This window comes from Lissotriton helveticus, chromosome 2_1, assembly GCF_964261635.1.
Source record: "Lissotriton helveticus chromosome 2_1, aLisHel1.1, whole genome shotgun sequence".
Taxonomy (NCBI): domain Eukaryota; kingdom Metazoa; phylum Chordata; class Amphibia; order Caudata; family Salamandridae; genus Lissotriton; species Lissotriton helveticus.
In genome coordinates, this window is record NC_136059.1 from 72,652,353 (window position 1) to 72,667,110 (window position 14,758).

At 46.3% G+C, this 14,758-nt stretch overlaps 1 protein-coding gene across 12 annotated transcripts in view; it reads right to left on the minus strand.

Annotated features, from left to right (window-relative positions):
* LOC144817722 (homeobox protein not2-like) overlaps nt 1-14,758 on the minus strand; it is a 1,386,394-nt gene that overhangs the window by 887,439 nt on the left and 484,197 nt on the right. The window lies entirely within an intron of this gene.

Here is a 14,758-nt window from a genome sequence, read left to right on the forward strand (position 1 = left end):
GTGAAGAATTTCCAGCGGACAAAGAACGATCAGCCCCGCTGGACCGGACCCTACTTGGTACTATTATCCACACGATCTGCAGTGCGAGGTATCCGAATCGATCCGCGAATGCATGGACAAGGGAGAGGAGGCAATGCTGGTACTCCTCGACCTATCCGCGGCATTCGATACCATCTCACACGATAAACTGCTGATTCGTCTACAAGAAGTTGGTATCAGCGGACCCCCCCTGGAATGGATAAAATCCTTCCTCACAGATAGAATACAGCAAGTGATGCTGGGACCTTTTCTCTCCTCAAAAAAACAGCTGATCTGGGGCGTCCCTCAGGGCTCTGCCCTCAGCCTGCTCCTGTTTAACGTGTACCTCAAACCTCTGGCTAAAGTTGTTGAAACCTGGGGCGTCAAAGTAACCTTTTACGCTGACGACACCCAATTGGTGTTCGCCTTCAAAGAACACACAGAAAAATCTTTCAACAACTTCCGTCTCTGCATGCTCAACATCGCAGCCTGGATGTCCGCTAACAACCTGAAACTCAATACAGACAAAACCGAGGTTCTGTTCTTCAATCAAAAATCACCTATTTCCCTCAATCTCTGGTGGCCGTCTGAACTTAACCCCCCCCAGAACCAGATCAAACCGCCCGCAACCTTGGTTTTCAATTCAACACCTCCCTCTCATGCACAACCCAAATAAATAAAGTCACTTCTGCTTGCTTCGGGAAACTCCGAATGATAAAAAAAATCATTCCTTACCTGCCACTCGAGTCCCGTAAAACGGTGGTTCATGCCCTCATCACTGCTCATCTGGACTATGCCAACAGCCTATACGTAGGCGCCCCCACTTACCTCATCCACCAACTCCAAAAAGTCCAGAATGCAGCTGCCCGGTTAGTCTGCAATATCCCATACCGCCATTCTATCACTCCCCACCTAATCAAACTTCACTGGCTCCCAATAAAACTCCGTATTCAGTTTAAGGCCCTGACCCTGGCTTTCAGAGCACTTAATGACCGAGGCCCACTCTACCTACGTCAAAGAATGAGATTTTCTCAAGCTCCAAGAAACTTGAGATCAAATCACCTCCGCCTCATGATCTGCCCCCGCTTTCGCCTCACTCGTACTGGGGGAAGGGCCTTGGCAGTAGCCACCTCCAAACTATGGAACCAACTACCCACTGAGCTAAGATTCCTAACGTCCGAACCTCAATTCAGGAAAAAACTGAAAACCTGGTTATTCTCGCAGATCTAAAAAACCCCCTCTCCTCGCCATCCCTCCTGAGAATATGTCTTCAGCGCCGGGACACCTCCGTCGGAGGTAGCTGTGCGCTCTACAAAATTCTAAATAAAATAAAATAAAATAAGGAAAGAAAAACTGGATCCACGGCGTACATTGTAAGAGGGCTCCTTTGCCTCTGCCGTACGACCGGTGGGTCCAGGAGGGTATTCCTGATTCAGAAACTGACACCGTGCCTCGTTTTCTGCCTTTTAGCGATGCACGTTTAATTGGGACGAGTTCTGAGCGTGAAAGCGACAATCTTCTGCAAGAAGCTGTGCCACCGTCAGTTCGACTGGACACTACTGAGCCTGAACTCTTGTTTCGTGATCAGACATTGCCTGATAAAGGCCGTTATAATTTGTGACCAAGAATCGTGTGGCAAATAAAGTAAAAATTCTTTTCTTTGCCACTTTTGAAAATTCAGCTCTCCCATCTGAGAAACTGTTTTTGACCGATTTTTGTTTTTCGAACCGCCATCCGGGTTCAGCTGTAAGGTCGCGGTGTAAAGACTTGGGAGTGCAAGCCGAAGACACAAGGTCGAGGTTCTGGTTGGTCCTAGGGCATTCCCTGGACTAACAGACGCATTCCTTAGCACATCAAGAACCAACCGCCGTGAACAGCACGGTTAGAGGATGGAGTTTTTCGAGATGGAGAGACCTGTTGAAGAAATGAGTTTTAGAGCAAAATGTGTCAAATTATGAGTAGAAAGTGTTTCCTAATATTATGTCTTTTTATGTTACTTAGCTTAATGATGTTTTTGATGGGATATATTATATTCTCTTTTCAAGTGACGTTTGCACCCACTACACAACCCATACCTTCTTCTACTGTTTCTTCGCATTCTTTCATCCTCTGCCTGAACATGAATCCGTTAGAAGATTGGAATTCGTTAATAACTCCTTTGTTCAGCTTCTGCGCCAACACCAGCTAGTAGTGAACACGACTAACTGTTGGGTGTGTGGTCTTATGCCGCATACTACTGATAAAGGTATTCCTTACCTGGTCCTGCCATTCAGCTATAATGGTTCTGTGTGGGCATACAGAACGATGTTCATCTATGCTCGTGAAGTCTACCCCCTACGTTCTGTGAAGGACAATCCAAAGAATAGTGCTCTAGTTAAGGGTATAGTCGACATGATAAGAGGAGTTAGTTCCTATGAGACAATCCCGAGAGATGAGACACTAGCATATATTGGATGGAACGTGACTGAATATGGAGTTAGTCTGAGTGAGAACCAGCGAGCGAAAAGATCCTCTCCGATCGTACCCCATCAGGGTCATCTTTGTCTGCAAGGTAATGGCAAGAATCCGAGAGCTCAGTTAGGGAAGAGTATCTGCACTGAGAGGTATGTTTTTGCGTCCCAGACTTCCCCATCGTTTCTAGCAGCTAAGGGTACCTATTTTGCCTGTTATGATAGAGCGTACATATGGTTGCCCCCTGACTTCTCGGGCACATGTTTTGTCTCATTCCTGTTGCCTCCTACCTATACAGCTGCGGCAGATTATCACAAGAAGAGAGTTGTTAGAGGTGTCTTCAGTAAGGAAGATACTGCAGGACAAGAATTAGGAGATTTCTTGAAGGGTTTTCTGCCGTTTTGGGGACCTATGGTTAACAGCAGGAACATACGGCAATTGACGAGAGTGGTAGAGTCCACCGTAGTTGAAACTGCCCTTAGTAACTTGACTGCTGAGCTCCAGTCGGATCGCCTTATGACTCTCCAGAACAGAGTTGCGTTAGATGTCATACTTGCAGATAGAGGAGGGGTATGTAAACTGATTCAATCGAGCTGCTGCGTTTTCATTCCAGAGAATGCTCCTACGGAATACCAGGCCATTTCCAAGTTACATAAGATCTCCGAGTCTGTACATGTGGATAAAGGAGATTGGTCGTTGATTGGATGGTTCTGGGAACTGTTATCCACCTGGGGATGGAAGATTCTGATGATCATTGGGATGGCTTTAGCGATTCTTTTCCTGTTCTGCCTTTGTGTGCAGTGCGCTCCTGCTATATGTGGCCTCTGTGCTACTACGTGTGCAAGGAGACCTGTCCCAAGAAATATACTAATGATGATGATCTGATGAATATAGACCTGGACTCAGATTGACGTTAGTGTAGGTTATTGCTTATGTAAGGGCAAAAGGAGGGGCTGAGGTTCCGTGAATTCTGAACCCGTTTCATAAAGGTCATGGTTTCGTTACGAATTTGATATTAGCGAACCGTAACTAGTTAGTACTACAAGTATGAGTGTTTTCATCACGTTAGACCGATGGATTCACTACGTATTTAGGGATTTCGTTCTGAACTCTTGGGTTCCATTTTGTGTATGGCAGCCATGTTATGGTTGCCCTCACATAGGCCGATGACTACGGCCGAACGAGTCTTTAGCACACGTACACTTTAGCTGACTTCTGAATGACCTGAGCGAACTGACCCTCTTGCCTGAAGCCAAACTTGTTAGGCCAATTCCATTCCCAGTAGCAGATAAAGATTGAGGATCAAAGCGCAGGACATCGTAAATCTTTATTGCACACAAATATGCCTTATCTTACTCACACCTGTTTCTGCTCCTTTCTCTATGGTCTATTTACGATGGGGATGTGCCCTTTTTTATTATGGGTTCGTTCGACCTGTCTGATGAAGAATGTTGGGTTTGACCAATGATTGATCATGGGCTGGGCAACTGAAAAGTGGGTTTTACTGTCATGCGATACCTCTGATCTGGATACATGTGATTGGACAGTTTGTAAATGTAAGGTATTTGTCTGCAATGTGATTTTTGGCATAAAAAGGGATGGCTGGCTTTGTAAAATTGAGCAGTCTCCTGAGAACTCATACCGTGTTGACTTCTAGGACTTCTGTTACTGGCTGCAGCCAATAAATTTGATCTTTGACGCCACCAAGAAGAGTCCCGTGTCTCTGTGTTCTAAGACAGGTGATACCCGAAGACTTTGGGCGTGCCCCTGGCGCCGCTGGGTCTTAAAACCCTGCCCCTCAGCTACCACTCATTTCACCCCATAGGACGTACCCTCGTGGTACTCGGGTGGTGGAAGAGAAAGGTCCCATCAGGATGGCTAATGACTTAGACAGGCTAGTCTGAGTAAGCATGCAATGGCAGGCAGGAAACGTATTCAAGAGCACCATCATTGCAAAGCACCCCACAGCCTGCAATGTCAGGCCGGACACATATTTAGAGATACAAGCTAAGCATGACTTCCTAACATGTATAGGAAGGCGTGTGCACTTTCACACTGCATTTACAGTTGGAAAGTGCCCCAGGTACTAAGGGCACTCCAAGAAAATTGGCAAAGCCCGCTAGTAAAAAAGCAGAAATGTTTGAAGAAATGCTACCTGAAGGATTCAGGTCAAACACCAGGCATTAGTCCGCAGACTATCAATGCGGTCATGAGTAAGATTCCTACCAGACGGGAGGAAATTCAGTACCGGATTGCACAAAAGGGAAGTCAGCTTGAAGCAGTGTTTCCCCCATATACGCCAGCGCCTCCGGGATTTGTGTCTGGGTCAACAGGAGACCGAATTACAAAACATTATTGAAGAAACGTACACAACATTGGGTAGAGATACTTTGGGAGCCAAACTTAGTAAACCTCAAAGTAAGCATAATTATGAAAAGGATAACTCTAGGCAAGCTCATGATTCTTCTACAAAAAAGAAGAGGGATAGTAAGAAACAGAAAGAAAAGACTAAGTCACATGGTGCATCTCCTCACAAGAGGCCATTGAAAAACGCTATAATCTGTGTAACTGTGATAATATTAAAGCACCTGACAGTTACAGGATACTACACGTTCATCTTATTCCTTTCAGGAGACATCCGAGAAACAATCGGAGAGAGGTGGACGGTCATAGTGCAGATCAGAAGAGTATGTGAAACCGAAGAAGGACTCAAAATGCTTGTCTGACTACAAAAGAAGACAAATTCAAACAGTCAAAACCTCAATTCAAAAAGAAAGTAGCAGGACTTAAGGTTAAGCACGTCATGGATATTGAGTACACTGCTTTGTTGAAGGGATTCTGCTCAGACACAGAACTGTGCAAAGAGACCCAGGACCTCAGTGAATTGTGGTGGAACAAAAAACTCACCTCAGTACCTAGAACCCCTAACCAACTAGCATCAGTGTCACATTAGCTCTTCGTCCTATAGCAAAGGAACCAATGATTAGACAACCCAGACCATGCGACTTAGGTTATTCTCAGGAATGGTGGGAATCGGGGCTCGGGAGTAAAAAGAGACATGGGAAAGTTTAAAATATTTATTTTAACGACGTGCTCTAAGATGCAGTATGTTTGCTAACAGAAGCAGACATATGAGTAGAAATAATATGATCAGCATTGTTACAATTCCATAAAACACAAAAGGAGAAATCATATTATAATGATGGTGAAAACAGGTTCTATAGTGCCTGGTATGTCACCCTCCCCAGCTAGGAACTATGAGCCAGATGTAGGTGTCCAAATACCGGTCGGAAACGGCCGAAAATACAGATTTTCGGCCGTTTTCCGACCGGTATTTGGACATTGGCATGTAGGGGTTGCAAAATCATACAGATTCGGTAATTTTACCGAATCGGTAATTTTACAGATTCGGTCAAATTACCGATCGGTAAAATTACCGAATCTGTAATTTCTTATGTAGGTAGCACTTTAAACAGTGCTGCCTTTAGAATTCGTTATTTACCACCTAATACCATTGGGTGGTAAATAACGAATTCCTGTGTACATGCACATCTGTGCATGCACACCTGTGCCATGTGACACACATACAGGCCCTTAGGGCCTGTATGTGTGCCACATGGCACACATGGTCACATGGCACACAAGCCAGAAACAGGGGTGTAACAGGGTGTCAAAAGTGACACCCTGTCCCCCTTGGCAATTCGGTATTTTTACCGATTCGGTAATTACCGAATCAGTATTTGCTATTGATTCCTATGGGCTTTAAGGCCCATAGGAATCAATGGCAAATACCGATTCGGTAATTACCGAATCGGTAAATACCGAATCCTACCGATTCGGTAAAAATTACCGAATTTTTACCTACATCTTATTTACCGATTCATAAATACCCAATCGGTAAAATTCGGTATTTATGAATCGGTAAATAAGATTGACCTACATCTAGCCCTATGTTTTATAAAATGTAGAAGGTCTCTTAGGCTTGAATAGGGGACCCCATACCTCCAAGATCAGCAGGAGTGAATCACATCAGGATCTGCAAAAGCTCTTTCTCTCTAGAAACAGATTTTTCCTCAAGTGCCAGAAATCATGCCTACAGTGCAATATTAAAGGCACCAGAATCTCAGTTGGCTGCAGCTGCATGTATGTTATGTCTAAAACGTGAGCTGATCAGCCCGAACAACAGCATCATTGTTTTGATAACCTTGGAGGCTTTAGCACTCACTGTGCAGACTAGTGTCGCGATGTAAGTCTAGGATGCCGAAAACAAGCCATTCTCATGTGAAGTAACTGACGCAGCCTAACTTACAACATCAGCTATATGCAGTGTTGTCTGCAAAAGCAGCAAAAGGTAAAATGGCTTTTAATCTTTTAATAAGCCTATGCTAACATAGCAATGTGCGCAAACAAGGCCCAGCCCTCACTACACCCTCCCTTGATCGGAACTCGTACAAACAGGGGGGCAAAGCAGGAACGCAGAGTTCAAGTTAGAGAGACAGAATCAAGTTCAAATTTGCCAAAATGGAAAATTGGGAGTAAATTCCGAATTATTTAACCGCATATAATTTAAACTCCAAGTTGGGGCAGTTCAGTGTCAAACGCAAAGAATGTGTGGAGAGAAAAAAATAATCACGAGTCCAGTACACGTTTTGTAGCAGGAATTAATTTTTTTAAATGCCACCTCAATCCAACAGTGTATAGGCACAGTACGTTGCAACTGCCCCCAATAGGAAGTCATTGTTCTCATCCGAAAACATTTCAGCCATCCAATTCAGTAATGGAAAGGAACATACATGTTCTTCAATAACCGGAGTCTCTAGCACCATCAGAGGACAACTCGGGTATTCTTAAATATAACTGCGTGCCAGAAAGTCATGTGCTGCTGCACAGATATTCCAATTACCTAGGACTCCATGCATCGTTGCAAAGGCCATAATCCCGATGCCAGAACATTGCAGTTCATGAGCAACTAAGGGGCTCATCAGCTGGGTGGGAGACACCGTGTTGCAGAGACACAAATCCAGAGCCCATTCAAAACAGCAATCCAGGCAATGGAAGACAGGTTGCACGCATGTGAAATAGGAGAATCAAAACGATAATCCATATGCTGGCTACATTGAGTGCATATGCTGCACTCAATGTAGCCAGAGGCAGTGTTCCATAGTAATCAAGCATCCGGCTGCGCAGCAGCCGGGGTAGATTGTCGTGTGACACAGGATGTGCAGCCATTTTCAAGCAGGCAAAAAAAACAGCAGCACACCGGCAGCCAGGGCAAGAATTAACGGGAAACCACGAAAGAGGCTGGAAAAAATAGAATGAAAAAATGCTGGTATCACACCAAATATAGTTTGGAATGAAGTCACAAGGCCAGAACTTATTACTTTAAAAAAGTGCGCCAAGCCTGTGGTCAACGAGGCATTGAATATAATGTAAATCTACGCTCCAAAATGCAGGGGGAGATCAGTATTTAGAAGGGCATGTACCTCGATACAAGTGTTAGCCACCTGAAGGACGAATGTTTCATGTGCGGATGTAAGGGCGACTTCTTTTTGAGACAAAAGAGCCCTTATTCGACTCATCTTGTTGAACTCTGCTTTCAAGGTCGGAATGGAAGGCCAGATGGATACATCGAGCTTCCCATGCGGAGGAGGAAACAGCACATTTTTACAACAGACTACACGTTGGGAGACAGTCACTATGTATGGAATACCTGCCAGCATAACACAGCAATTTTCATTATTTAAAAGTAAATAACTACCGTTTGCTAACAACGGGAAAGTCGGTGTAATTGCCGGGGCGGGTGTACCTTTTAAAATACAGGCCAAATTAGGGGCGTCTGAATTACAAGAGCCGTGCAATTGTATATTGCGACAGACCAATGAGTGGTCGGGTGTTAAAGTGCAATCTTCACCTTTCAAATAAACTTCTTTACCTTCCCTCAGGCACCTATATGTGAATGGCAGTGACCAAACTTCATGGAGATATGCGCTACCTAGTGGTTCATATCTCTATGGCATAGTGCTTCATACATGCTTCGAATTTAAACAGTGGAAAAGTTAACGTTATTAACCCATGAATAAGCCAAACAGCAGAATTTGTTTCGGCGACAGAAAACGGTAAAGGTTCTAACTTCTCAATATGCAAAAGCAAAAATGTAGCATCTTTCATGGACATAAATTGTTGTTTTACAGTCAAATTAAATGGTAAAAATAGAGAAGTGTCCATGTAATCCCAAGACACTTTACCAGCCTTCAACGTTTGTAATGTTCATGCAGACTGCATAATAGAACGTAATAGATTTTGACAATGATACTAAACAGAGACATCATCTTGCACAATATCAACAACAGAGGACACAATATTGTCTAAAGTGTAAATTCTGGAAGAAAGTTTGTTAATGCTATTATCTACCACAGCAAGCACTTTTTCTAAATTAGCTTGATCGATAGCCCTTAACCTAGAAGCAGCCTCAACTTGAGACAGTTTCCAAACTTTGTTGTAAAGAGCATAAATCCATCTTTTGGATCTGCCTGTTGCAGGACCTTTCACAAAGTCATTAAAATCAACATCGTCAGTCAATTTAGACAAATGAAGCTTAACTGACGCTAAAGTGGAATGTTTGAGCCAGTTCTGACATAGCTTGCCTACAGACTAGGTAGTGACACAATAGTAACTCTCAATACGGGGATCCACCCTAACCTGTGTATAGCCAGGGGCCAAACCCAGAAAACAGTGCTGGCATGAATCTGCACTTTTTTGCCATAACAACTAACCTTGGGGATCCAAACTGGAAATGTTAAAGGACAAATTTAGTAACAGAGTCAGGAAATCACTAAGGGACCTGCTGGTATGATTGTTCCATTTGGGGTATTCTCCCAAATCAGGAAGAGAGGGAACATTTAATTTTTTAGACGTAGCCAATCCAAAGCAGGTGGTTTGCGAAATAGTCGAATTCAGAAACAACATATGGTTCGGGATGAGACATGCACGATGCAAAGCCTCAGTGCGTTGCACTTGCCTTCTTTTAGAACCCTTAACAGATTTAAGATCAATAGTATCTTTCCACAGCTCATAGCCCCCTATTGCCAATTGGTCGATAAAGGACTTCGAACACAATCATTTTGTGTGGGTGAGTCTAACTTTGGAAGAGGAGTTTTCAGTCATCTTAAAATAAAATGCATCAGGGTTGGATTGATTAAAATCACTAAAGTAAGAAAACTTTTTCAAAAGAGTTTTGGAGCTGCCTTCAACAGGAGTGGGACAATGTTCCCATTGTGTATAATTAATCATATTTCTAAATGTGTTTGCCTTATGCAGAAAGTGATTGCTATAATGTTGGTAGCAAAATGAATCAGCATAATTTGCGGAATCTAAGTACAAATCTTCAGCATCAAAGGCAGCATAATATTTCAAATCAGAAAACAGAGCCTCTACGGCTTGGATGTCCCAATCATCAGAGCGTATATTTTGTTTAACCACAATCCCCATTGAAACATGAAGTACATTAGGGACATTAATACCCTCTGTGGGTCCGCGTATTTGAAATTTAACAGCATCCCATGCAATCCCATCTAAGACAGGCCAAGCAGTGATATTAACAAAAGTCTGGTCCCTCTTCATGATGTGTGATGAGGAGTGGGGTCCCAAAGTTCCATCAATCAATCTAATTGTAGATCTTTCTTTAACATAGTGTCCATTCACAAGACGGAAAAAATACACCACAAATCCAATTGACATGAATAAAAGAATAGAAAACAGCACCAGCCAAATGTAAGTCCAAGGGGGAATGAAAAAATGACTTTTGAACCAAACAGCAAAAATCGAAACTTTTGAGGGGGACTTTGATGTGGTAGAGTCAGTGTCAAATGAAAAATGTGACTGATTAGCCAAAGAGGTCTGCAAATCGGGCATCGATAAGTCTGTGGGGTAAGTGTACTCAGTTTCATCAAGGGGATCACCAGCCGTTGGACTCAACAAAGGATTCGTAACTGTATTGATCTCGATGGCAACGTCAGGCCTGGTAGTAGGTGCCGGAGCCAAAACAGAGTTTCTTAGCATTGCTGGACAAGAGACCGCAAGTGTCATACTACGAAGAATTGGCCACTCTGTGTAGTTTGACATTGTCAATGGAATTGTACCTGTTTTCCTTGCGACCAGGAAGTGGAGGTAAAATGACTGTTCTTGTACCCTGCACACCAAGCACAGGAATTGGAGCACGATATGAGGGGCCTAACTCCTTCTTGTTCTCGACCTTCTCTCGGACCAATTCACCAACTCGGGGTAGCCAGCCAACTACCGGAATCTGAAGCGCAGCATCAGTTGTGGAGGGTAAGTATTCCTTTGCAAGGGGGGCGGAGCTTGCTTGAGACCGAGATGGACGCTTGAGTCTCGAGCTCCGTTCCATGGCTAATTATCCTGCAATAATACTGCAACCCACCACCACAGAAATGACCAGATGATCGGGATCCGGCCGTCTGAAACCAGCCGCGGCCCAGCGATATCACTCCGAACCCCATAGCCCCTGGGAAACTGGATATGGGGACTCGAGACACAGGTGAGACACTGGGCCGCTAAACCCCGAGCTGGAATACTTGCGGAGGCGGGGTTGCGTCAGCCTACATGCCACGAGGCGATCCGACTTCTGCCCCGTCCCCCGAACCCGGGTGGTCCGATCCCTGTGGAAATCAGCGCGGAATTGGGAGGACGTCGGAAGCGCTGTGGAGTGTTTGTTGTGTCTGTGATGGCCCGATAGTACTGCGGAGACGCAGGGGCACCGAGCTGCAGCGCCGGCGCGAGGCTCTGGGGCTCTGCGGAGGCCGTTGAAGCCGCACCGCACGCAAACAGCCGCGATCTGCAGTGAATAGCGGTGAGTAAGTCTCCCGCAGCGCCCAAGTAAGAGAGCACCGCTGATGATCCGAGCGGCAGGCCCGGGCGACGCGGGACAGCTGAGCAAGACCTCCATTTTGTGAGGTCCAAGCAGTACCACAGGGGACTGCTGCCGAGTGAAAGAAGACTCTAGCTGGCAAACAGCTGATGCAGCGGGATTACTGAAGCCGGCGGTGAGACCTAGTGCGGCCCTGCTCTTGGAACAGCAGAGGCAGGGTGATCAGGCCCCCGGGAACGCCACATTGCTACAGCAGGTCAGTTGTGTTGGGGCAGAAGATTGAAGGGGGTGTGTCCCTGCAGAGGAGCTATTCCTGGACACATTACCGGTCAGGGCATTTCTGCAATGTGAAGCCAGGGTTGCGCAGAGTTGCTCTGATGAGGTGCCCCCCCCGGAAGTTACAATTGATGTGCATCAAGTGACTGTAATACAGTGTTTGGCAACAATGCGCAGACAGCCGTCTATAGGCAGTGGAGAGGCTAGAAGTCAGCGGGGGTGCACGCACAGCTTGGCAGAGTACCTCAAAGTCAGCACAAAGGAACTCATCTCGAGGATGGAGCATATTTCTAGACAGTGAGCATAACGGTGGTGGGCAACTTCAGTAGAGATAACCAACTGTTTGGCCACCACCGGATCCATAACTGTGGGGGGCTGAAGATTGCACTAGAATAGTGATTAGCTAGGAGGCAACTATGGGCAGGACGGACAGGACACAACCCAAGTTAACCTTCGCACAAACACGCTCTAAATCAAATGATACCGCAACGGAGGAACCCAGCAGGTCTTCAGTACCTATAGAGGATGAAACGGACATTCGGAGTATGCAGCGGTCAATGGAAAAAGGCCTGCAGGGCAGCATCACCTCTTTGGGTGCGAAGATAGATGCCCTCTCATACCGGATGGACAGAATGGGGGATAGACTGGATGAAAACGGGAAGCGGTTGGACATGTCCGAAAGGCGACTTACGGAAGTCGAGGAGGCGCAAACCACTCTTGATTCTGGCCACAAACAACTCAGAAGGGTAATCCGAGTTTTGCAAGACAAAGCAGAGGAACTGGAGGCCCGCTCGAGACGTTGTAATCTACGAATAACAGGTCTGCCGGAGACAACACAAACCGGCAACATGGAGCATTTCGTGGAGAAGCTGCTGGTGACCCTCTTAGGTGCCGAGGTCTTCTCAAACATGTTTGTAGTGGAGAGGGCACACCGCTCTTTGGGGCCCCGGCTGCAGCTGGGGGCCCCACCGCGCCCGATCATAGCCAAACTGTTAAACTACCGGGACAGAGACGCTGCCTTGCGGCTGGTGAGGGACAAACAGGCATATGAAGGTTCGAATATCGCACTTTATCCGGAATTCACCGCCCGTGTGCAGGAGGCAAGCAGACAATTTATGTCCATGAAGAAGCGTCTCCGTGAGTTAGGCCTGGACTATGCAATGCTCTACCCGGCAAAGCTATGTGTGAACAAACAAGGTCGCTCCCACATATTTACTGACCCACAGTTACTACAGAAGGCATTAAAAGACTGGTCCAAAGAACAGCGGCAGAGCCCATAGGGGCAGCTCCTCGACGAGGCGGCCGGAGGATCGCTCGAGGAGCAGGACTGAGACTGACCACCTTATACAAACTCGATAAGTAACAAGGAGAAGGGGGGAGGAGGGGTGTGGTATTGAGACGGTTTATGCTAATACAGAGTATGCTGAATCCTAATGTTGTCCCCATATTTACATCAATGCGATCGAAGACTGCTGCGGACTGTATAAAAAGTTGAAGGAGTATTTAGGCCACTACGCTATGCGCAGGGAATGGCCTGTTGGTTGCGTTACACTGGTAGGGGCAAAGGGGATAGGCTGTGGTGAGTGAAATATGGCTGGAATAGCTGAGGAGTATAATATGGTGGAGGCTGTGGTGCTATTGGCTGAGGTGCTGGGCCGGGAAAAGTGTCTGTGTTTGACCGTTTGCCACTAACAGAGCGACCTCTGCCCACGAGCGCTAAACGCCACCACAGTTTCTAGAGGTTGGGGGAGGGGGTGGGGGAATGAGTGGATGTTATTGGGGCTGCTGCGCTGCCCAGTTGCAGGTGGTCAGCTGTGGGTAGGGCGAGGGTGGAGACGGGCAAGGATGTTGTTAATGTTTTTGTTGTTGGAGAAGTCAAACTAAGGGTTACAAGATGCATACACTATATACAACTCACTAGAGTCGGGACACATTGCGATAAATGACAGCCAACATTGCGCCGGCTGACGAAACCGGCACCCAGAGAGCTGTAGATTCCCTCAGAGTTCTGTCTTGGAACGTCAGAGACCTAAATGACTACCGCAAACTGCGGAAGGTGCTGAACTACCTCACTAGACATAATGTAGATGTAGCTTTGCTCCTAGAGGCTCATCTCCCACTACATAGCCCAATGTTGAGCAACAGGAGCCTCTTGGGTAATATAAATGCCTCGGGCTTCACCACACACGCCAGAGGGGTACTGACATGGATTACAGGGTACAACAAATGGCAGCGGATACGGAGGGACAGTTTGTGATATCTAAGTGCCAGGGGAGGGGGTTGGATCTGCTCTTTGTCTACGTCTATGGCCTCAACTATGACTGCCCGGAGTTTTTTGCAACATTGGCAACACAATATCTGGGTATGCGGCGACGCAAATACTCTGGGGTGGGGTTTTTAATTTAGTACGAAACCCCGAAATAGACAGGTCAGGGGGCCGGACGAGAAGACCGGCGCTGCCAGCCAGAACTATAGAAAGGGTTATGATAAGTAACGACTTGTCGGATGTGTGGAGGGAGACGCACCCGACAGATGGAGGTTTCACTCACTACTCCGCATTCCACAATCTGCACACACGAATAGATTACTGGCTAGTGTCGACGCCCCTTATGTCTCAGGTTCGTACATGCCAGGTCTTGCCGCATACTCTTAGATCACTCACTCTCTTACTGGTCCTGTCTACGCCTAAGAAAACAATCCCATCTTTTACATGGCGTTTTCCCCCCTTATTCACTACTGGACCCTCTCTTCAAGGAGGAGATGGCAGAGGCGATATATACATATTTCGCTACCAATATTGGGTCAGTGGAAAGTCACCAGACGGTGTGGGAAGCTTTCAAAGTGTACATCTGTGGGGTGGCAATGGCCAAGCATTCGAGGGTACTGCGCTCCATGAGACAGAGGCTGTCTACTATGGAAAGGGAATTAGCTGCCCTGTAAGCGAAACAGTAGGCCGGAGACGTTGAGGATTCTGCATGAGCAATGCAGGACTTGGTATCAGAATACCACGAGGCGGCGGACAGCGAGGTGAAACATCTTGGCAAGTATGCCTTGGCGCGAACGTATGGTGAGGGCGACAGGCCTGGATCGGTACTAGCTCACATGTTGAAGGCTAAACGCAGCAAAACA